We start from the raw sequence: 23507 nt of genomic DNA, 5'->3' as shown, positions 1-23507 counted from the left end.
CTTTGATAAAGGAGGCAGGAATGTACAGTGGAGAAAGTTCAGCCTCTTCAATAAGTGGTGCTGGGAAAACTGGACAGCTACATGTAAAAGTATGAGATTAGATCACTCTCTAACACCATACACAAAAATAAGCTCAAAATGGATTAAAGACCTAAATGTAAGGCCAGAAACTATCAAACTCTTAGAGGAAAACATAGGCAGAACACTCTATGACATAAATCACAGCAAGATCCTTTTTGACCCACCTCCTGGAGAAATGGAAATAAAAACAAAAATAAACAAATGGGACCTAATGAAACTTAAAAGCTTTTGCACAGCAAAGGAAACCATAAACAAGACCAAAAGACAACCCTCAAAATGGGAGAAAATATTTGCAAATGAAGCAACGGACAAAGGATTAATCTCCAAAATTTATAAGCAGCTCATGCAGGTCAATAACAAAGAAACAAACAACCCAATCCAAAGATGGGCAGAAGACCTAGACATTTCTCCAAAGAAGATATACAGACTGCCAACAAACAGATGAAAGAATGCTCAGCATCATTAATCATTAGAGAAATGCAAATCAAAACTACAATGAGATATCATCTCACACGAGTCAGAATGGCCATCATCAAAAAATCTAGAAACAATAAGTGCTGGAGAGGGTGTGGAGAAAAGGGAACACTCTTGCACTGCTGCTGGGAATGTGAATTGGTACATCCACTATGGAGAACAGTATGGAGGTTCCTTTAAAAACTACAAATAGAAATACCATATGACCCAGCAATCCCACTACTGGGCATATACCCTGAGAAATCCATAATTCAAAAAGAGTCATGTACCAGAATGTTCATTGCAGCTCTATTTACAATAGCCAGGAGATAGAAACAACATAAGTGTCCATCTTCGGATGAATGGATAAAGAAGATGTGGCACATATATACAATGGGATATTACTCAGCCATAAAAAGAAATGAAATTGAGCTATTTGTAATGAGGTGGATGGACATAGAGTCTGTCATACAGAGTGAAGTAAGTCAGAAAGAGAAAAACAAATACCGTATGCTAACACATATATATGGAATTTAAGGAAAAACAATATCATGAAGAACCTAGGGGTAAGACAGGTCTAAAGACACAGACCTACTAGAGAATGGACTTGAGGATATGGGGAGGGGGATGGGTAAGCTGTGACAAAGCGAGAGAGAGGCATGGACATATATACACTACCAAACGTAAAATAGATAGGTAATAGGAAACAGCCGCATGGCACAGGGAGATCAGCTCGGTGCTTTGTGACCACCTAGAGGGGTGGGATAGGGAGGGTGGGAGGGAGGGAGACGCAAGAGGGAAGAGATATGGGAACATATGTATATATATAATTGATTCACTTTGTTATAAAGCAGAAACTAACACACCATTGTAAAGCAATTATACTCTAATAAAGATGTAAAAAAAATAATATATATATATATTTTATATTAAATTGACCAGAGAGAGTGATGTCAGCAAGATAGAAGAATAGGAAGTTCCAGCCCTTCCCACAGAAACACCTATTTAACAATCGTCCTTGGACCAAAATGCCTTAATGAAAGCTCCAGAATCCTGGTGAGACTACAGCACCCTGGAGTAGCACAGAAATAAGAAAAGATGCATCGAAAAGGGTAAGAAAAACAGTATTGCTTTACCCCTCCCCTAAGGCAGCAGAGCACAGCCCCATGAGGGAAAGAGGGAGTAAAATTAGCATCTAACTATCCCAGACCTTCCAAGACCTGCTTCTCTCAAAGCCTCACCCAGGACACTGAGGGAATCAGCATGACTAGATCACTTGGGGTTATCTAAGAACAAAGGAAAGAGGGGGGGCACTCTCAATGGCTAGAGTGAGGATCTCAACAGCTGGCCTATCCCTCCTCCCCTCTCAACCCCTGCAGGAAGCAGGCCCATCCATTCTGGGAGTCTGGCACTGGGCCTGCCCACATCTAGATCCTGGGAGTGACCCCACCCACACACCATGCTCTGGCCAGGCTGATTGGTGAAGGGCTTTCTCTGCTGAAGCCAGTCTATAAAGAGTAGAAGAGGTGGATTGCTTTTTCAAACGTAGAGATATCAATGCATGGCTACAAGAATTGCAAAGAGTTAGGGAAACATGACATCACCAAAGGAACAAAATAAAATTCCTATAGCCAACCCTAAAGAAATAGAGATCTACAAACTGCCTGACAAAGAATTTAAGTAGTCATCTTAAAGATGCTCAATGAACTACAAGAGAACATGAGCAACTAAACGAAATCAGGAAAATAATACATGACTTATAAATATATTACAAAACTACAGTAGTCAGAACAGTATGGAACTGGCATAAAAACAGACATGCAAACCATGGAACAGAACAGAGAGCCCAGAAATAAACCACACATACACAGTCAACTGATCTTCAACAAGGATGGTAAGAATAGACAATGGGGAAGGATATTCCCTTTAATAAATGGTGCTGGGAAAACTGAATATCCATATGCAAAATAATAAAATGGGACTCTTATTTTACACCATACACAAAAACAATTCAAAAGAGATTAAAGACTTAAATGTTGACAACTGAAACCATAAAACTACTAGAAGAAAACAGGAAAAAGCTTCTTGACTTTGGCCTTGACAGTGATTTCTTGGCTATGATACCAAAAGCACAGGCAACAAAAGCAAAAATGGACAAGTAGGATTACATTAAAGTAAAAAGATTCTGCACAGTAAAGAAAAAAATCAATCAAACTGAAAAGGAAACTTAGAAAACAGGTGAAAATATCTGCAAACCATATATTTGATAAAGGGTTAATACCTTAAATATGTAAGGAAATCCTATAACTCAATAGCAAAAAACAAATAACTAAAAATGGCAAAGAACTTGAATAAACATTTCTCCAAAGAAGATATACCAACAGGTTTATCAAAAGGTGCTCAACATCACTAAACACCAGAGAAATGCAAATCAAAACCACAGTGAGCCAAAATCATACTTATTAGAATGACATTTTTCAAAAAGATAACAAATGCTGGTGAGGATGTAGAGAAAAGGGAACCCTTTTACATTCCTTGGTAGGAGTGTAAATTGGTGGAGCTGCTATAGAAAACAGTATGAAGGTTCCTTTAAAAATTAAAAATAGAATTACCATATAATCCAGAAATCCCACTTCTGAGTATATATCCAAAGGAACTGAAATAAGAATCTCAAAAAGATATCTGCACAACCATGTTAACTGCAGAATTATTCACAACAGCTGAGACATGGAGGAAGCAACATAAATGTCCATTGATGGATAAATAGATAAAGAAAACGTGGTATATACAACCAATGGAATATTATTCAGCCTTAAAAAAGAAGGAAATTCTGCTGTATGTGACAATATGGATAAACCTGGAGGGCATTAAGCTAAATGAAATGAGCAAATACTGAAGGAGAAATACTACATGACACCACTCACATGAGGCATCTAAAACAGTCAAACTTTTAGAAGCAGAGAGTAGAATGGTAGTTGCCAGGGGCAGAGAGGAAAAATGGAGAGATTATCAATCAAAGGGCACAATGTTTCAGTTATACAAGGTAAATAAGTCTTATAGATATACTGTACAGCACTGTGCTTATAGTTAACAATACTGTATTGTATACTTAAAAACTGCTAAAAGTGTAGATCTTGTGTTCTTATTAGAAAAATTAATAACAATAATAAATAGGGTGAGTAAAAATTTTTGGAGATGATAGATATATTTATGGCATAGATTGTGGTGATGGTTTCATAGATATCTACTTATCTCCAAATTCATCAAGTTTTAAATGTGTACAGCTTTTTTTTTGTCATTCATACTTCAGTAAAGTGCTTTAAAAAAATCAGTATTTGAAAGGGCAAATAAAACTTTTTTATCCACCGTATAACTAAAAGTAAACATTAAGGTGTGATGTTGAATCATATATGTTGATATGGAATTAATCAATGTTTTAATTGACTGATCAAGAGTTAAAACTTTGGTTATCTAATTCACTTTTTAAAGATTAAAAATGTTATCTCTTTTTTAAAAACTATATGCTAAACTAAAGGATGAATTTTAGTGTATGTAAATTATACCTCAAAAATCAAAAGCAAAAAAAAGAAATAAAAAACGGGGAAAAACACACACACAATGAAATACCACTGCACACTTACCAGATTAGCTGAAGTTTAGAAATTCAAAATGTTGACAAGGATGTGGAACAGCTAGAACTCTGACACACTGCTGGTGGGAACTTAAAATACTACAACCACTCTGGCAAACTAGCAGTTTCTGTGAGTTAAACATATACATATACTTACCATATAACTCAGCGATTATACTCCTAAGTACTTAAGCCCCAAATCATGTATCCATACAAAGACTTGTACAGAAATGTTCACAGTAAGTTATTTCACAAAGCCAAAACCTGGAAACTACTCAAATGTCTATCAACAGGTGAAATGATAAATTATGATATGTCCTTTGTATTCAGTCGTGGCATATTGCCTTAGTATTCAGTGAAATATTACCCAGCAATAAAAAGACATGAACTACTAATAAAACAATATGGATCTCAAAAATAGTATGCTGAGAGAAAGAAGCCAGAGGCAAAAGAGTATATACCCTATGATTTAATTTACATAAAATTCTAGAAAATACAACCTAATCTATAATGATGGAAAGCAGATCAGTGGTTGCCTGGGACAGGGGAGGGAAGGAGAAAAGGAGGACCTGCAAAGTAGCACAAGAAAACTCTTAGAGGTGTTTCACTCAAACTTTTGAACGATGGAAATAGTCTGTATCTTGATTGTGGTGGTTTCATGAGGTTATACATCTGTAGAAACTCACTAAAGTGTATGTTTTAAATGGGTATACTTTGTTGTGGGTAAATTATACTTCAATAAAAGTGTTTCTTAATTAAAAATGAAATAAAATAAATTGAAATAAAAAATAAACTTTAGATTTAAAAATAAACTTTATATTAGAAATTAAATAAATTGAAATTAAAAATAAAATTTCACTAATGCAACATGTGATAACATTGAACAAAGAAATTCTGTTTCCTTCAACATTCTATTTTCTAATACTATTTAAAACACACTTTCATAGATATTGAAGATGTGTCCAAGGATGCCAAACTAAGAATCCTCATTTAGAACTTAAGGTCAATGTTTCATGAAGCACTTCATCCTGAAATTGGAGGCCAGATATAAGATACCAAATTTGAGCTTGAGGATATTGAAGGTCAATTTAGCATTCAGTAAAATCAGCATTCCTGATTTTACTGAATGCTAAATTGACCTTCAATATCCTGATGGACGGATAAAAGAAATAAGTGCAAAGAGAAGAAATACTACTTGAATTAGTTTCAGCTGATAGAGGGAGGCATGGCTGCTGAATGAAAAGGGTCTCTTGGTATTCAAAGCAACACCTTGGTAATAATTCTGGAAGACAGTTGCTGTGAGGGCTGCATGGCCAGTGTTATGCATGCAGCTCTGAGAGCTACAGACCTCTGAGAGCTACTGCCTGATTAAACCAGGCAGTTACTGGAGGCCACCACAGGCAAAAGAACATGCTATAGGAGAAAAAGTAGTTATATTTTGGCAAGAACGTAATAATATACTCAGTCCGGGACACTTGGTAAATGTTTTACATATATTATTTCCAAACGTTTAAGACAACAAGGTGAGATATTCTAACTTTATAAATCTGAAAACTTCTGCATAAGTTACTTGTACAAATTCTTATAGCCAGAGAGTTTAATGTTGGGATTTCAACTGATTGAATCCAACTAATTTTTAAGACCTTACTTTTCTCACTGCAACAGGATGTTTCTGTGCAGAACTACATAAAAACGTACATAAAAATAACCACTAAAAAAAGTTTGTAAACTTTGATGAAGTTACCAAATTTCTGAAACATTATTGGTTTGTTTGACAGAAGACTATTGGGATCACTTTTTTTGAGAAATGTCTTTATCGTAAATGTCACTGCTCTCCAAAAATGTTGAGAGATTCCTCTTGGTAGGAGAGGAAACATTGTAATGTACAAACTATACAGTTTCATTGTATTAATCATTCCATACTGCAGTTTGCAGATGTATTTCAGATTTTCTTTTTCAGGAAATATTTAGAAGTTGCTGTCATTAATATTAAACTAAAGTATAAATAAAAATTAAAATAAAGGGATATTTGAAAACATTAAATTAAGAAGTTTTTCTGTTTTAAATCTACAGAATATATAAGGACATAGTGAAAAATGAATAGACATATGACAACCTACATAACACAAAAATGTAATATAAAACCTAAGTAAATGTAAAACCAAAATTCTAATTACTATATTTTATATAATTGAGATAATAAGAGAATAGGCCATTATATGCAACATTTGAGATATACAAAATGTAATGATAGTCCAAGAACTCTTTTAGATCAGATGTAAGAATACCTATATTTCCAGCTCAAACACTCAGGCCATGTATGTGTGCCTATAAACTCAGGCCATGTTTATAAATTATAATTAGCTATTTACATCTTTGATAAGCTTGTTATTTTGAGTAGAAGGGATTCGCCGAGCTGTGGTTGATAGATATGCTACTAACTGTAAAGGTAGGAAGAAGTAACAACTGGGGGAAACGGATCATGGAAGTCAGTATTGGCTGCAGAGTACTCAGACTTGAGTAAGCATGAATACTCTTAATAGCATAAATCAAAAATATTTAAGTTCATGCAACCTTAGTCTAGGGCTAACCAATAAGGATCATGCTTAGACATGTGCTGCCATTCTTCTATGTCACCAGAGCTTGATATGAGAACTCTTGCCCTTTTATGGTTCTCATTTAACCTTAAAGGTGACTCCGTGAGGTGACTGCTTGAAAATGTCAGGTGGTCTAAGTTGTGTTATCCAAGAAAGAATTAAAACAAACTTAAGAAATAACCCACTTACATATGTATATATGTATGTATTTTGCTGTAGTCATATTGTCTTAGTATTAAGATTTTTCAGGTTTCTACACTCACTGTGCACATATTTATTTACTGTTTAAAACAGGCCAGACACTAGGAAAGCTGTTGGTGAAACCAATGGCAAACCAGGATATGGACCCAGCTCTGAAATAGCTTATGTTTATGTGGAAAATATGGACGAGTGGTTTAGAAAAAAAAAAAACTAGTCTATACTATTGGCAACAAAATTCATTTTTTCTTTTCTGCTTTTTTTTTTCATTAGAATTCCTTTTTAAAAAGCAGACTATTTTGCTTAGCAAAATACCTTACGGAGAAATAACCTTCAAATCATAATTGGAATTGGCGAGGCATCAGAGATAGTCGAAATGTTAAACACTGGACAGTTAGAAGGATGAAGAAAGAATAGAAAGGAGATGGGATTGAGGAAGGGTTTGAGAATATGAGAGGGGACTAGAACTTTAGACCAGTCAGTTTCTCTAAGTGTGCACAGTGAGGGACTTTAACATTCAGGAATGTCTATGATTAATTTTTAATTTGTTGCTGTTCTGTGCTGGCTATAATTTAAATCCACTTAGTTTCTTCATATCGTAATTCAGTCACACAGTCTTGAATCAGTGATATATCAGGAAGAAAAGGTGGGGAATGCATATATAATCACATATACAGGACTTGGGTGGTTTCCAGCAGTGCAATGCTGGAGAAAAAAGAACCACACATCAAAGAGCCAACGCACAAAATCAGCATCAACCATTTAGTGGAGATACGTATACTGGAATGGATATTGGTTTTCTCATCATGTATGTGAATCGCATGTTACCCATCAATACAGTTTAATGTTGAGACAGTTAATTTTATGTGTCAGTTTGATCAGGCCACAGGGTGCCCAGATATTTGGTTAAACATTTTGGGTGGATCCATGAGGATGTTTCTAGATGAGATTAACACTGAAATTGGTAGACTGAGTAAAGAAGATTGCCCTCCCCAATGTGTGTGTGCCTCATCTAATCCATTGGAGGCCTGAATAGAACAAAAAACTGAATAAGGAAGAATTTGCTGTCTCTACCTGTCTTTGAGTTGGGGTATTAGTCTTCTGCCTCCAGTACTTGAAATCTCTTCAGGGGATTTCAGTTTTGCTTTTGGTTTACTATCAATAAATTGATCCAAGTCTCCCATTTGGCTTGTGTAAAATACAGAAGGATCTTGGAGAGTGACAGTGTATTACTGTAAGCTTAATTAGGTGTTGACTCCAATTGCAGCAATTTCAGCTACTGTATCCAATGTAGTTTCATTGCTTGAGCAAATCAACAAACCCCCAGTACCTGGTAAGTAGCTACTGGTCTGGCAAATGCCTTCCCTCCCCCATTCCTGCCAATGAGGCCCATCAGAAGCAGTTTGATTTCAGCTGGCAGGGCCAGAAATACACTTTCACTGTCCTACCTCAGGGGTGTACAAACTCTCCAACCTGATGTGTCATAATTTATCTTCCAAAGATCTTGATCATCCTTCCTTTCCACATGACATTACACTGGTCCATTACATTACTTATGCTGATTGGGACTACTGAGCAGAAGTAGCAACTACTCTAGACTTATTGGTAAGACATTTTTGTGTCAGAGGATGGGAAATAAATGCAACAAAAATTTAGGAAGCCTTCTACCTCAGTAAAATGTCTAGGGCCCAGTGATGTGAGACATGCTGCGATATCCTTTTAAAGGTGAAGATTAAGTTGTTGCATCAGTCCCGTCCTCCAGAGAAAAAGAGGCACAATACCTAGTAGACCTCCTTGGATTTTGGAGGCAACTGATTAATCACTAGGGTGTGCTACTCTGGCTCATTTACCAAGTGTCCCAAAAAGCTGCTAGTTTTGAATGGGGTCCAAAACAAGAGAAGACTCAATAACAGGTGTAGGGTTCCATACAAATTGCTCTGCCGCTTGGTCAAATGATCCAGCAGATCCAGTGGTGTTTGAAGTGTCAGTGGCAGATACGGATAGTGTTTGCTATCTTTGGCAGGTCTCTTTAGATGAATCACAGTGCAGATCCTTAGGATTTTGGAGAAAAGCCCTGTCATTGTCTGTGGATGACTACTCTCCTTTTGAGAAGTCGCTCCTTTCCTCCTGTCAGGCCCTAGTAAAAACTGAATGATTAACGACAGGCCACTTAGTTACCATGTGTCTTGAGCTGCCCATCATGAACTAGATACTACATGACCCATCAAGCTGTAAAGGTGGATTGTACGGCAGCATGTCATCATGAAATGGAAGTGGGATATAAGTGATTAGGCCTAAGAAGGCCCTGAAGGCTCATGCAAGTTACATGGAGAAGTAGCCTAAATGTCCATGGTCCCCACTCCTGCTACACTGCCACACAGGGGTCTCTCTCCCAGCCTGAACCTATTGCCTCATAGGTAGTTCCCTATGATCACTGGACCAAGGAAGAGAAGACTCAGGCCTGGTTTACAGATGGTTCTGCACAATAAACATGCACCAGCAGAAAGTGGACAGCTATAGCACTGTAGCACCTTTATAGGACATCCCTGAATGTCAGTAGTGAAAGGAAATTCTCCCAGTGGGCAGAATGTCAAGCAGTATACCTAGTTGTTCACTTTGCTTGGAAGGACAAATGGCCAGATGTGCAATAATATACTGAATTCATGGGCTGTACCCAATTGTTTGGCTGGATGGTAAGGGAACTAAATGGAACATGATTAGAAAATTGATGACAAGCAAATTTGGGGAAGAAGTATCATAAATGGGTAAAAAACATGAAGATATTTGTCTATGATATGAATACTCACCAAAAGGTGACCTCAGCAGAAGACAATTTTAATTAATTATCAAGTGGATAGGATAACCTGTTCTGTGTATATCTATCAGCCTTTTTCCTGAGCCATCCCTGTCATGGCCCAATGGGGGCTCCTTATCAAAGTGACCACAGTGGCAAAGACGGAGGCTACACAGGAGCTCAGCAACATAGACTTTCACTCACCAAAACTTACCTCACTATAGCTATTCTAAGTGCCCAATCAGCCAACAGCAGACATCAACACTAAGTCTAAAATATGGTACAATTCCATGGGTTGATTTGCCAACTACCTAATGGCAGGTTGATTATATTGAACAACTTCCATCATGGAAGAGGCAATATTTTGTTGTTATTGGAGTAGACACTTACTCTGGATATGGACTTGACTTCCCTGCATATAATGCTTCTGCCAAAATATCATCTGTGGACTTACAGAATGCCTTATCCACCATCATGTTATTCTACACAGCATTGTTTCTGATCAAGGAACTCACTTCACAGCAAATGAAGTGAGTGCAATGGGTATAGGCTCATGGAATTCACTGGTCTTTCAATGTTTCCCACAATCCTGAAGCAGCTGGTTTGATAGAATAGTAGAATGGCCCTTTGAAGATCCAGTGCCAGCTAGGTGACAATGCCTTACAGGGTTGGGACAAGCTTCTTAGCTGAATCAGCATCCAATATTTGGTGCTATTTCTACCATAGCCAGGATTCACATGTCCAGGAATAAAGGTGTAAAAATGGGAGTGGCACCACTCCCTACTACCCCTAATGATGCTCTAGCAGAAGTTTTGCTTGCTGTTACTGTAATCTTATGCTCTGCTGACCCAGAGGTATTGGTTCCAAAGGGAGGAATGCTTCAACCTGGAGACACAACAATAATTGTATTGAACTGGAAGTTAAGGCTCCCCAGACACTTTGGACTCCCGTGCTTCTGAATCAACAAAGGTTGTTACTGTGTTGTCTGGAGTGACTGATTGTGAATACAAAGGGTAAACTGGACTGCTTCTCCACAATGGAGGTAAGGAAGAGTATGTCTGGAATATAGGAGATCCCATAGGGCATCTCTTAGTAATACCATGACTTGTGATTAAGGTCAATGTTAAACTAAAATAATCCAATCCAGACAGGACTACTAGTTGCCCACCCCACCAGGCAAAGAAGCACAACCAGTTGAGGTACTTGCTGAAGCAAAGGGAATGCAGAATGAATAGTGGAAGAAGGTAGTTATAAATATCAGCTTCAACCACATGACCTGTTAGAAAAATGAAGACTGTAACTGTCATGAGTATTTCCTCCTTCTTTTGTTATGAATATGTCTGTGTGAATGTACAGCAAATGTCTTTGTTTTCTTCTCTCTTATTTCCTTATCATGGAAAATAAGATGTCCTGACTTTATATCATAGTATGTAAGTATCGTTAACTTTACATCATAGTATTTAAGTTATGGGATATCAAGGAGAAAAGTAAACATCAATCTTCTGGGGAAGAGGTTAGTGCATGTTTGGTTATATATAGCATAGTTGTATCATGTTAGGTAGAACTGTGGTCTTGTTATTGTTTTAATTTGGAAATTACGTATAATTAAAGGAGATGCATATGGGTGCCAAGTTGACAAGGAATAGACTTGTGATGGTTAACTTTATACGTCAAATTTACTAGGTCATGGGTGGTCCAGATATTTACTTCAACGTTATTCTGAGTGTGTCTGTGAAGGTGTTTCTAGATGAGATTAACATTTGAATCAGTAGACTGAGGAAAGCAGGTTGCTCTCCCCAGTGTGAGTGAGCCTCATTCACCCCATGGAAGGCCTGAATAGTGCAAAAATGCTAAGGGAGAATTCATTCTCTCTGCATGACTGCCTTCAAGCTGGGACATTAGTCTTCTTCTGCCCTCAGACTCGGACTTGGATTGGAACTTACACTGTTGGCTCTCCTGGTTCTCAGGCTTTCGGACTAAGACTAGGGCTGTATCATCATCTTTCTAGAGTCTCCAGGTTGCCTCCTGCAGATCTTGGAACTTCTCAGCCTCCATAACTGCATGAGCCAATGCCTTATTTTTTTACATGTGTGTGTGTGTGTGTGTATATATATATATATATATATATATATATCTTAATATCTCTGTTTCCCTGGAAAAAGTATTATAAGAAAAGTACATAGGGAGGATGCCAAAACTTCTCTATCTGTAGAATCAGGGAAGCTTTTTCAAGCAGTTTATATACTGTAAACTATAAGCAGTTGATATTTAATCTGAAGACTCTTTCAAGAGGTGTGAGCTGAGAAAGGGAAGCAGCTAAAGAAACCATGGAAGAAACTAACACAACATTGTAAAGCAATTACACTCCAATAAAAAAAAAGAGTTTTGATTTTTACTATGGGAAAAACATTAATACTGATGGAAGAAAGCCAGAGGATACTCAAATGTGGAAGATACAAGGATGGTATAATTAACAGATAAGGAAAAGGTGATAATATCCTGATATTAAAACAGAAGTAGAGGGGAGGGGAGCTTCCAGTATAGTTAGGGTAACATTTCAATAATGTAAGGAGGCACTATTAATATTTATCCTGGGATGACCTGCATAAAATGAGATTGTTCTGGGAAAACTGGGGCTTTCCTAATAAAGAGAAACAAAAAAATGGGTGCAGAGACATGTTGTGGATAAGGTGGCAGAAAGCTGAGAGAATTTACTTGATGGTTTCTATACCTTCTGTGAAGTATATAGTCATCTAGTGAGACTGAAAGCTGAGATAAAGTCATTTAGTGAAAAGAAAGGTGAGTAGCTAGGGTAGAGTTCAGAGAGCAGAAAAGCACTGAACTGCCAGCTGTGTGAAATGAGAGAACGCTAACTAGAATGGAAACATTAATTGGTGGTGTTGAGCGCTCAGTTAAAATGGAGAGCAGGCCTATAACAGAGAGCAAGATTGGCATTTGTGGTTCTTCTTACTCTAGGAGAGCTCAACCGCCTGGTGATCAGATTCAGAATCAGAGTTTTCTAGATGGGTTTTATGTAAGGAAAATGGGACAAAAAGTAGAGCACTGTCTCCAAAGTAGGGGTTGATTTATTGTGGTGTCACAAGAAAATTTTTAAATTTGTACTCTTTTATAAATTTTATCTTACCAATTTTCCAATTATTTTAAAGTAATTTAAATAATTATTTAATATATTTAATTATTTAATGAAATAAGTTAAAACTAATATTATGTGTTACTTTATTATTGTATTTTATATATTTACATATATATATATAGAGAGAGAGAGAGAGGGAAGAGGTAAGCATTCAAAAATGGCTTTCTGAAAGCAGTGTGAAACCCAGGTAAAATATATTTGAACATATATTTATTTAAGTCTACAATATAGTCTAAGAGATGCTAAACCATGAAAGTTGAGTTCAGTAAAGCCTCTAATCCCTGGTGTCCTTTATTTACCTTTTTCTCACCTCCTTCTGACTAACCTTAAACATGTAAAATGAGCATAGCTGAGTTAGATAATTGGAAGTATAGGAGCTTTCATCATTGACAACTGTTCCATCTCAGAGCTCTGAAAGCTAAATGTTTCAACATTTGATCAAGAGATGCAGAGAGTAGCTGTGGGAGTACTAATACAAATGAAGGGAAGGTACTAATCCAGGGGAAAAGGAGGTCGAGAAATTGAGAGGTTAGGGTTTTATACAAGTCTTTCACACAAACGTGAAAATTACCCAGGATGATGATAAAATTCAAGAATAATGATGTGAGACCAAGAAGTTTGTAAATATCAACCACTTTGATGATTAATTATACAAAGGAGATTATAAAACGTAAAACATGGAATCTGGGGGACATAAGCTTGGAAAAAGTTTTGGAAGAAGTGGTGAGTGAGTTTTCCAGAGAAAAGATACAAATGGAATGAGGGTTAGGATGGACGGATTAGCCAGGACAGTGAGGTCCTGACAAGCTGCCAGAATAGCCCAGGCTGTTTTCTGTTTGATGGAAAGAGAATATTACAAGACTGCCATAGCCGGGGTGGATTCCAGTTTTGAGGAATTTGGGGGCTCTAATGGATGAGACTCTATCCTCTCTGGAAGGGGTCCTTTTCTGTCTAGACAGACTGTGTGGCTCTGGCTTTGAGGTTGCTATTCCACTGACCCTCAGGAGTGGTGAGAGGCCTGACCTGTATATAATGAGATTAACAGGCAAAGGGCCTGGAGTCCAGAGGCCACATTCATCACTGAGGACTGTTCCATCTCAGAACTCACTCACCTCAAGGTCCAGAGCATAGTCATGGGAGTACTGGTACAGGTGCAGAGGAGATAGTTGTTCTGGGGAGGACACAAGAAGGAAGTCATGAGACTGAGAGATTAGGGCAACCCATAACACAGCCAACCAGATACATCACTGTGTAGGTGAGTAGGTGATATAACTGGTACTCAGACTCATCAGTGGTGTTGCTTGGGTGTTTACCTAATTCTGGAAGTAAAAACCTTCAATCGAAAACTTTTGTATACTATGGTTCCCACACTTAAGATGATGGAGAACTACAAGACAGAATACCTGGCTTCCCTGAATTCCCTCACATTATGGAATTTTCTTCATTTTGAAGAAGGATAAGGAAATGGATGCAAGGAGTAATGGCCTGATATTTAGTTCCTTCCACTGAAAAACTGTGTGTCTTTAAACAACTTAGTTAACTTTCCAGTTTCTTCATCTAGAAAATAATGCCATAAACATTTATTTTATATATATATACATATATATATATATTACATACATGTATATTTAAACAACCACTATAACATACTAAAGTAAGTAGAATGTATTTTATATCTCTTCCTTTGAGGGAAATATGTCACAGGTTACATGATTTGCCTAATGTCACACAATACTATACTAGGTTCTTGCTTGTGGAGTTGAATTTAGAGCCCAGGTCTCCGACAGAGAATTATATGATTCTACAAGTTTGATTTGTGAACGCTAACTGCATTTACCCCTTTTTTACAAAATAGTAATTTCTGTGTCACAATGAATTCAAGATAAAATTTAACTTAAAAGAAAAGCTGGGAATAAAGCCTCATCCCAATATCCTAAAGAAATCTAGGAATACACTAACCCTGTCTTGACAAGGCATCCTTTCTTATAAATTTACTATAAGACTCATTCTATATATAAGGAATAAGTATAAAATGTCAATTTGACATTAATTAGTCTCGTGTTTGAGATGCTTAAAGCAGAGGCCTGGTAAAGCCCAGTTAGAAACTATGGGCAAGCATAGATGCCCAAGGGATGTACAAAACTAAATGCACAAAATTAAATTCTGGCATTTCACCAATCCTGGGCTGAATTGTTTGTTAGTAGAGGAGACATAAGTATTCATGAACGTTCTTCGAGTCAGTTGGAAGGAAGAGTGGAGAGCAAGGTGGATGAGTCCTAAGAGGACTCTGCATTGGTTCACCATTGCCTGGAGTAGAAGAGTGGGTGCACACACAGTGAGTTTTTACACAGAGTTGCCCATTAGAGACAGTGGTCTAATCAATTTTTTGTGCATCTGACCAACAATTTTATTAATTGCTCCTTTTGTGTGCTTGGGGAGAAAAAAAATACAAGAGGATAATAGAAGCAAGAAGCAGAGAGGGAGCAGAGATCTTCCTCACATACACACTAATAAAAGGCAATGCCAGTTTGTGGAGGGTGAGGGCAGAGATTAAGCAAAAGCTATACCTACTGCTGAGACTCAAATATTGAACTGTGTATCTCTTTCACTAGTGCTGCTGAGATTGGTCTCAGGGTTTTGTATTTTATATCTGTTTTAAGTTAGGGGAAATGGTAGATGTATGCTAGCACACTGGGCGTAGAAGAGGAGTACCATATGCAAACTTTGGAGGTGACTCTTACCCAGATAGGAAGCACTAAAAAAAGCTTCCTAGTGGAGGTGTTACTGGAGCAGAGCCTGGAAACATAATATGGTGTAGTTAGTACATATGTGCTCATAATGTGGTACAATTTGTTCTAAATGTTTTACATACTTTAACTCATTTAATCTTTATATTAACCCTAAAGATGTTATCATCATCTCTGTTTTACAAGTGAGGAAATTGAGGCACAGGGCCAGTAAGGAGCAGAATTAGTGTCTGAACTCAGCTGTCTGCTCTTAGAGTCCATGGTCTTCTACAATACTATACTGCCTTTTAAGAAGAGGTGATGGTGGTTTTTACAGAATATGAAGTGGCATGAAGGGAGAATGAGGCATCTGAAAAGCTGAAAAAAATGGGCATTGTCAAGGCACATGTATGTGTATATGTGCATATACACATACATGCATATGTGTAAACATTACATAACTCAAATTCGGTAATTAAAAAGTCACCTTTTTAATATATAAATAGAAACAAGGTTTCTATAAATATAAAAGAAAGAATTGTAGTATAAGTGAGAAATCCAGGCAGTGGCTGGTTAACCAATAATAACAGGTCACCTGAAAATCATTACCTTTCCTGCTATGTTTCTTTTCAGTGTGGGTAACACATACTGGGAAAACCGACATGAATATAAATTGACTAAGAGGGCTATGATTTATAATACTTAACGAACTGTAGTATAGGAGTGAAATAATTATATGACTAAGATATTAAAACTTTTGGTTACATTTCAATAGGGACATAACCATAACTAGGTAACAAATATACTTCATTTTATCCACAGCTGAATCCACTTCCTTCTAATATGCCCTCCAGCCAAAGGAAATATGAAAGGCTTTGACTTCTTCTGTTTTCTCTTTTTTGTAAGTTTTCTAAAAGCTCTTCTCCCTACTGTTGCTAAGAGCAAAAAGAAACTGTTGCCAAGTAACAAGAAAATACATTGTCCAGCATGTATGTGTGTCTCCTCAGTTGCATATCAAATGCAAAACCCTCTGCTGCTCTCAAGGACATGGTGTGAGATATTCAGAACACTGCCATACAGGAGTTCCAAGCCCGTCTGACCCCATGAAGTTCAGTGCTTCTCTAACAGTGATATTCAGCTGTATATATGATTTTTTACACTCCACTTTGAGGAACAAGTACATTACTAATGCAACTACACTTTTCATTTACTTGAAGCTCTCTGCTTAATCGTGAGCAAGTAATCTGAAGGAAGATTATCTTGCTTGTTTCATTTCTTCTTACTGATGGAGAACAGATGTCAGATTTGACCTGCTTAACAAAACTTCCTCTTTGTTCATAAGCAATAGGTAGGTAAATAGATCTATTATGATTTACTCTGACATAATACCAGAGAGTCACTCTGTGATTTGAAAAAGTTACAGATATATGTTCAAGAAATTGACTCATCCAAAATGTACCACAATCCACAAAACATTAAGTGAACACTCACTCTAAGTAATGACTACCTACTTGCTACGTCCCTTCCTAAGAAAATTTACAACAATCCTCCATTTTTTCTGCCATTTGTACCATATGTCCACATCATGTCCAAAGCTAATTGGACCAATGACACACCTAAGGAGAATCAATTTGCTAGATGAGTTAAGCAAGTTAATATCTTCTCTTGAAAATGCATATTAGAAGACACATAGTCATATGGTGATTTGCACTGGGGTCATATAACCTTGGGGCCATGTTAAGTTATATTCAGGCAGGACAGACCTATGTAGATAAAGAGGAGATAAAGGTAAAGAAAAAAAGAAAATGAGAGAGACTGTATCACACCTGTAACTGAAAGAGGCAAAAGATAAACAACCCATGAGAGAAGTAGACATTGACTTTAAAAAGATTAGATTTTATTAACATTGGCTGGTTTTAGTTTTTATTATTCCTTTCATTCACTTTTTTTTTTCTTTTTTCGGTACACGGGCCTCTTACTGCTGTAGTCTCTCCCGTTGTGGAGCACAGGCTCAGCGGCCATGGCTCATGCGCCCAGCCGCTCCGCGGCATGTGGGATCCTCCCAGGCCGGGGCACGAACCCGTGTCCCCTGCATCGACAGGCAGACTCTCAACCACTGCGCCACCAGGGAAGCCCTAATTATTCCTTTCAAATGTGCCCTACTAGGTCCCTTTCCTTTGCCTTAGAAAGATGCTTTGGTCACTGTCCGTCGTTAAAATTTAATTCAGTCTAGTTTAATATTCCAGTCACGCATCTGATTCAAAGAACTTACTCCCCACACTGCCCCACTCCCATTCACACCTTCTAGTCACTTGTTCTTTTAATAGCTTGTGGGTGGAAAGACATGAGAAAATGTTCCCATACTTAACTTGGTAAGGTTAGCTCTGGTGATAAATATCCCTGGACATTTTGGTTCAATCTGATTCTATCTGATTCTGGATGTCCCCAAGGACATGGTAAGTGTGATTTTCTTGGAATGGGCATCACCTCGATCCTAGACCATTCCACTGTAGATTATCCTCTCAGACAGAGGCAGCTTTGTCCCTAAGTGATCCTGCTTGAAGTCCAATTTCTGATCCTTTTTTTTATAATGTTAGGCATCCCATTGTTTTGCCTGGCAGCTGTCTGGTCAGCTCTGTCTTCTGTCCCTTCATTAATTCCCTTTCTCCTTCAATCAAACACCCAGTGACTGCTGAGATTTGCTCTCTCATCAACTGAGGGTCAAAGACAATAAGGATGGAATAGAGGTTGCCTCCACCTTCTTCCCAATACCTTGCATCATGCTTTCTCCAAGTCTTAATAGCATGGGATTCTCCAGATGACCCTCAGACTGCCAAAAGCTGTAGACAATAAATGCACATCACCCCAAATTCAGAGCATACAAATCAAGGTCTTCAAGAGCTGCCTCATTATTCTCTGCTCTCGTGATCACAAGAATGGGCTTTCAAGTTCTACAATTTGACCAACATCCACTCAGGTAATGAGATGCCCAATTCCATTTGTTAGAGGTATACCCAGTCTCTCCTAGTGATTCTCTTCGACCATCCCTCACACTTGGCTATGCTACTGGTAAGTGGCTCTTACTTTCTCTCTTCTGTAGTTGAGAAGAAGGGAGAGATGCAAGAGGATACTTAGCAGCCTCTTACCATTTTTGGTACACTCTGCCCACGTGCAGTGCCAAGACAATCTGACCCTTCTATATACCCTCAAGTCTCTCTTTTTCTTCTCTAGAGAGAGCATGGTGGAGTAATCATTGGTAAGCTCTGTGGAGAGAAATCTGGCCACCCTTATGAGTTGTTCATTGGAATTCTCTTTAGAATATAAAGCACTAGGAGTCTGTTGTAAGCTTAATTTACAATTAGCTTTAACTGCAATTCCAAAATATCAGAAAATGTCTCATTCTATATCATTTACACTGACTCTACTGTTTAAGCTTCTTTTCTTATGAGAACCGGCTGTATTTCCTGTCCTTGGTTTCTGTGAGACATAGTATTAAAATAAACCAACTACTTACTTTACCAATTTCTGTGACCTTCTGTTCTTATGCTCAAACATTACCCAGTGGAGACAATGAGCCCATTCCCATAATAGTCTCTGGGAAGGGGGGTTGATGAGGGGATACATTATCAAGAAACTTAGAATCTGCTTGAAAGATAGAACTTACACACATAAAAATAACAGTATACCATATTATTTCAATGAGTACCAAAATAATTGTCAGAGACAATCATCACTCAAGAAAGCTTCTAGTTCATAGCTGGTAATCATGCCATAATCCTACAGAATTGATAACTGGAAAATAGAAGCACATTTTCATTTAGAAGAAAAAAAGAAGACAGGCTGCCTCTTCATTTTGAGAGTTTTGAATGCTGTCTTTAGACAAACATCTTTATAAGAATAAAAAAAATAATTTATATACTTACAAGTCGTAGCAATGCCTAGGATAAAATCCTTTAAATGACAGAAGGTAAATTTTAAAACTTTTCTATACATGTATGTGTGTATTTGTGTGGTGTATATACATATTTTGAATGTATGTATGCACTTATAAACATATATATGTATATATTAATGTGTGTATATATACTTATACACATAAATTTTAAACAAAAAGTGGTAGAAATAAAGTAAAATTGGGCTCATAACTATGAAATTTATTTCACTGACCATTATATTTTAATAGTTAAGTGTTGAAAAAAACAACCTTAGAACAAATTTGATAATTATTTTAAAATGAGCCAGTAAGGTATACTTTATCTTCAAACTTACTTTGGGACCTAGCCTCTAAAACTTACTATCTGGGTAGCTGTCTTACTCTGCTCAGGTTGCTATAACAAAAATATCAAAGACTGGGTAGCTTAAACAATAAACATTTCTCACAGTTCTGGAGGCTAAGAAGTCCAAGATCAAGGCATCTGCAAATTTAGTGCCAGTTGAGAGAGCTCACTTCATAAATTGCTATCTTCTCCCTGTGTCCTCACATGGTGGCTGGGATAAGGGTCGTCTGGGGTCTCTTTCATAAATGACAGGTCCCAAGTAAGTCCAAAACTTAATAAGGCAAATTCCATTAGGCCCACCAGGCCTAGTGGAGTGGCAACATCATCCCCAAGGCTCAGCAGAACAGCTTCATGTCAAATCTGCTTGGGCCCTACCCTGGGGTGGCTCCCTACAGGGGCTGTGCCTGTGGCTCTCCAGGGTAGGGGTCCTGTACCCACCCTGGTTCCAGGCAGCTCTATTCTTTGAAATCTAGGTAGAGGTAGCCATGCCCCGTGAGCCTGTGCACTCTGTCATGGGCAGAGATTGCTCCACACAGATGCTGACAAAGTTAGCTGCCTGCAGCCTGGGGAGGGGCTGTGTGCTATACTAGAGCCCACCAGAACCAAACCTGGGGCAGATGAGGAGTGCAGCACTGAGGTGTAGGGAGAGGAACTGGTGAATTACATAGTATCAGGCAGTGCAAGCCTAGGTCCCACAGATACCCACAAGCCCTCTTTGGAAATTGCTCTGCCCTCTGGGCCCTTGCACTCTGGGCCTGTGACATGAGTGGCAGCTCTGATGATCTCCAGATCACCTTTGGTGGCATTCTTTCATTGTCTTGGAGAATAGCTCCTAGCTTCTGTTGAGATGGATGATACATACTAACCTTCTTATCGAATGGTCACCTGGCCACACCCACAGCATTCTAATTTTTTATAATATGGACAGGCTGAGAATTTTCCAAGTCCTTAAGCTTTGCTTGCTTTTTTGCTTAACAATTCTGTCTATAAGTTATTTCTCTCTGCTCGTGTTTTACTATATGCAGTCAGGTGGAGCCAAGGCACATCTTCAACAATTTGCTCAGAAACAGCTTCAGGTAAATAACCAATTTCATCAATTGCAAGTTCTACCTTCTAAAAAACACTAGAATAGGAACATAATTCAGCCAAGTTCTTTGTTACTTCGTAACAAGGATGGCCTTTCCTTCTGTTTCCAATAACATGTTCCTCATTTCTAAATGACATATCACCAAAATGACCTTTAACCGTCATATTTCTACCAACTCATGTTCTGGATTACTTAGCTATTCTCTAAGAAAACTGAGACTTTCTTTCCAACTCTACTCTTTTCTTTCTGAGCTCTCACCAAAGTTGCCCTTAATGGTTGGTTCACAGTAATGTGGGTTTTTTCTAGTATGCATCTCAAAACTCTTCCATCCTCTTCCCAATACCCAGTTCCAAAGCCTCTTCCATGGCATTTGTTACAGTAATATCCCCACTTCTTGTCTTAGTTTCTTAGTTCATTCAGGCTGCCGTAACAAACATACAAACAAACAAAACAAAAACAAAAACACAGACTGGCTAAGGGGCATGGCCAAGATGGCAGACTAGAAATACCTTGAACTCAACTTCTCCCACAGGAACACCAAAATCACAACTACTCACAGAGCAACTATCTATGAGTACAACCCAAAGATTAGCAGAAAAGATTTTCCACAACTAAAGATAAAAAGAAGGAACCACAACAAGATGGGAAAGAGGGGCAGAGACATAGTATAGTAAGGATTCACACCCCTGGGTCAGCAACCCACAAATGGGAAGATAATCACAATTGTAGAGGTCCTCCCCAAGAAGCAAGGGGTCTGAGCCCCACATCAGGCTCCCCATCCTTGGGGTGTTACACCAGGGAGATGAGCCCATAGAATGTCTGGTTTGGAAACTAGTGGGGCTTATGTCTGAGAGAGCGAGAGGGCTATAGGAACAGAGACTTTGTTCTTAATGAACATGTGCAAAATCTCACACATTCCAAGTCTCAGTGCAGAGGCAGTCGTCTGAAAGAAACCTAGGTCAGACCCACTTGCTGATTTAGAGAGCTTCCCAGAGAGTTAGGAGGCAACTGGTATTCTGCCTGGGGACATAGACATTGGCAGCAGCCGTTTTTAAAAGCTTGTTCAACCACATGAACACTAGTACTGACAAGTGCCATTCTGCAGTCCTCCTTCTAGCCTATTAGTGCTGGGGGCTTAACCACCTAGCAGCAGACTGGCACCAGCACTGCAGCCCTCTGGCCACAGAGCCAGCCACAAGGACTTGGACCCCTCACCCAGGAGGTGGACACCAACCCCGTGGCTCTTTGGTCCCTCAACCTGTGCAACCAGGTACACAGGCACCTAGTCCCACCATCCAGCAGACCAATAGCCACCACACAAGGCGAGGCCTTGCAGCCAACTGAGCCGGCAGCCAGCCCCACCTACCAGCACACCCACAGTAGTTGACCCGATCATAATGGAAGGGGCTACCAGGCCACACTATAAGGGCCTACACAGGCTACACAGGGGGCACCCCTAGAGCATACAGCTCTGGTGACCAGAGGAGGGGATGCTCCTGGGTCCCAGAGGATGTCTCCTACATAAGGCCACTACTCCAAGATTTGGGAAACATTACCAACCTATCTAATGCATAGAAATAAACACAGAGAACTAGGCAAAATAAGGAGACAGAGGAATATGCTCCAAATGAAAAAACAAGGCAAATCCTCAGAAGAACTAAACGAAGTGGAGACAAGCAATCTAATAAGTAGAGAGTTCAAGGTAATAATCATAAAGGTGCTCACTGAGCTCAGGAGAAGAATGTATGAACATAAATATAAAGAAGAAATATAAAGAAGCAGAAACAGAGGTAAAAATACAATAACTGAAATAAAATGTACACTAGAAGGAATCAACAGAGTAGACAACACAGAAGACCAAATCAGTGATCTATAACACAGAGTACTGGGAATCACCCAAGATGAACAGAAAAAAAGAAAACAGAATGAAAATAAATGAATATACCTTATGAGACCTCAAGGACAATATCTAATATACTAATTTCCATACTATAGGGGTCCAAGAAGGAAAAGAGAGAAAGGAAAGGGCAGATAAATTATTTGAAGAAATAAGATGTAAAAACATTCCCTAAACTGGGAAATGAAACAGACATTCAGGTCCAGGAAGCACAGAGAGTTCCAAACGAGACAAACCCAAGAGGTCTAAACCAATACAGATTACAATTAAAATGGCAAAAATTAAAGATAAAGAGAGAATCCTAAAAACAGCAAGAGAAAAACAACTAGTTACACATAAGGGGACTCCCAGAACACAACTAGCTTACTTCTCAGCAGAAAGTTTTCTAGCCAGAAAGGAATGGAAATATATATTCAAAGTAATGAAAGGAAATAACCTAGAGTCAAGAGTATACTACCAGACAAGGCTGTAATTCAGATTTCAAGGACAGATAGAGAGTTTTACAGACAAGCTAAAGATAAGAGTTCAGCACCACTAAATCAGTTCTACAAGAAATGTTAAAGGGACTTTTCTCAGCAGAAAAGAAAAGGCCACAACTAGAAATTTGAAAAT

Source organism: Leucopleurus acutus (genome assembly GCF_964270905.1).
Source record: "Leucopleurus acutus genome assembly, chromosome: 5".
Classification (NCBI taxonomy): Eukaryota; Metazoa; Chordata; class Mammalia; order Artiodactyla; family Delphinidae; genus Leucopleurus; species Leucopleurus acutus.
This window is presented reverse-complemented; position numbering follows the sequence as displayed.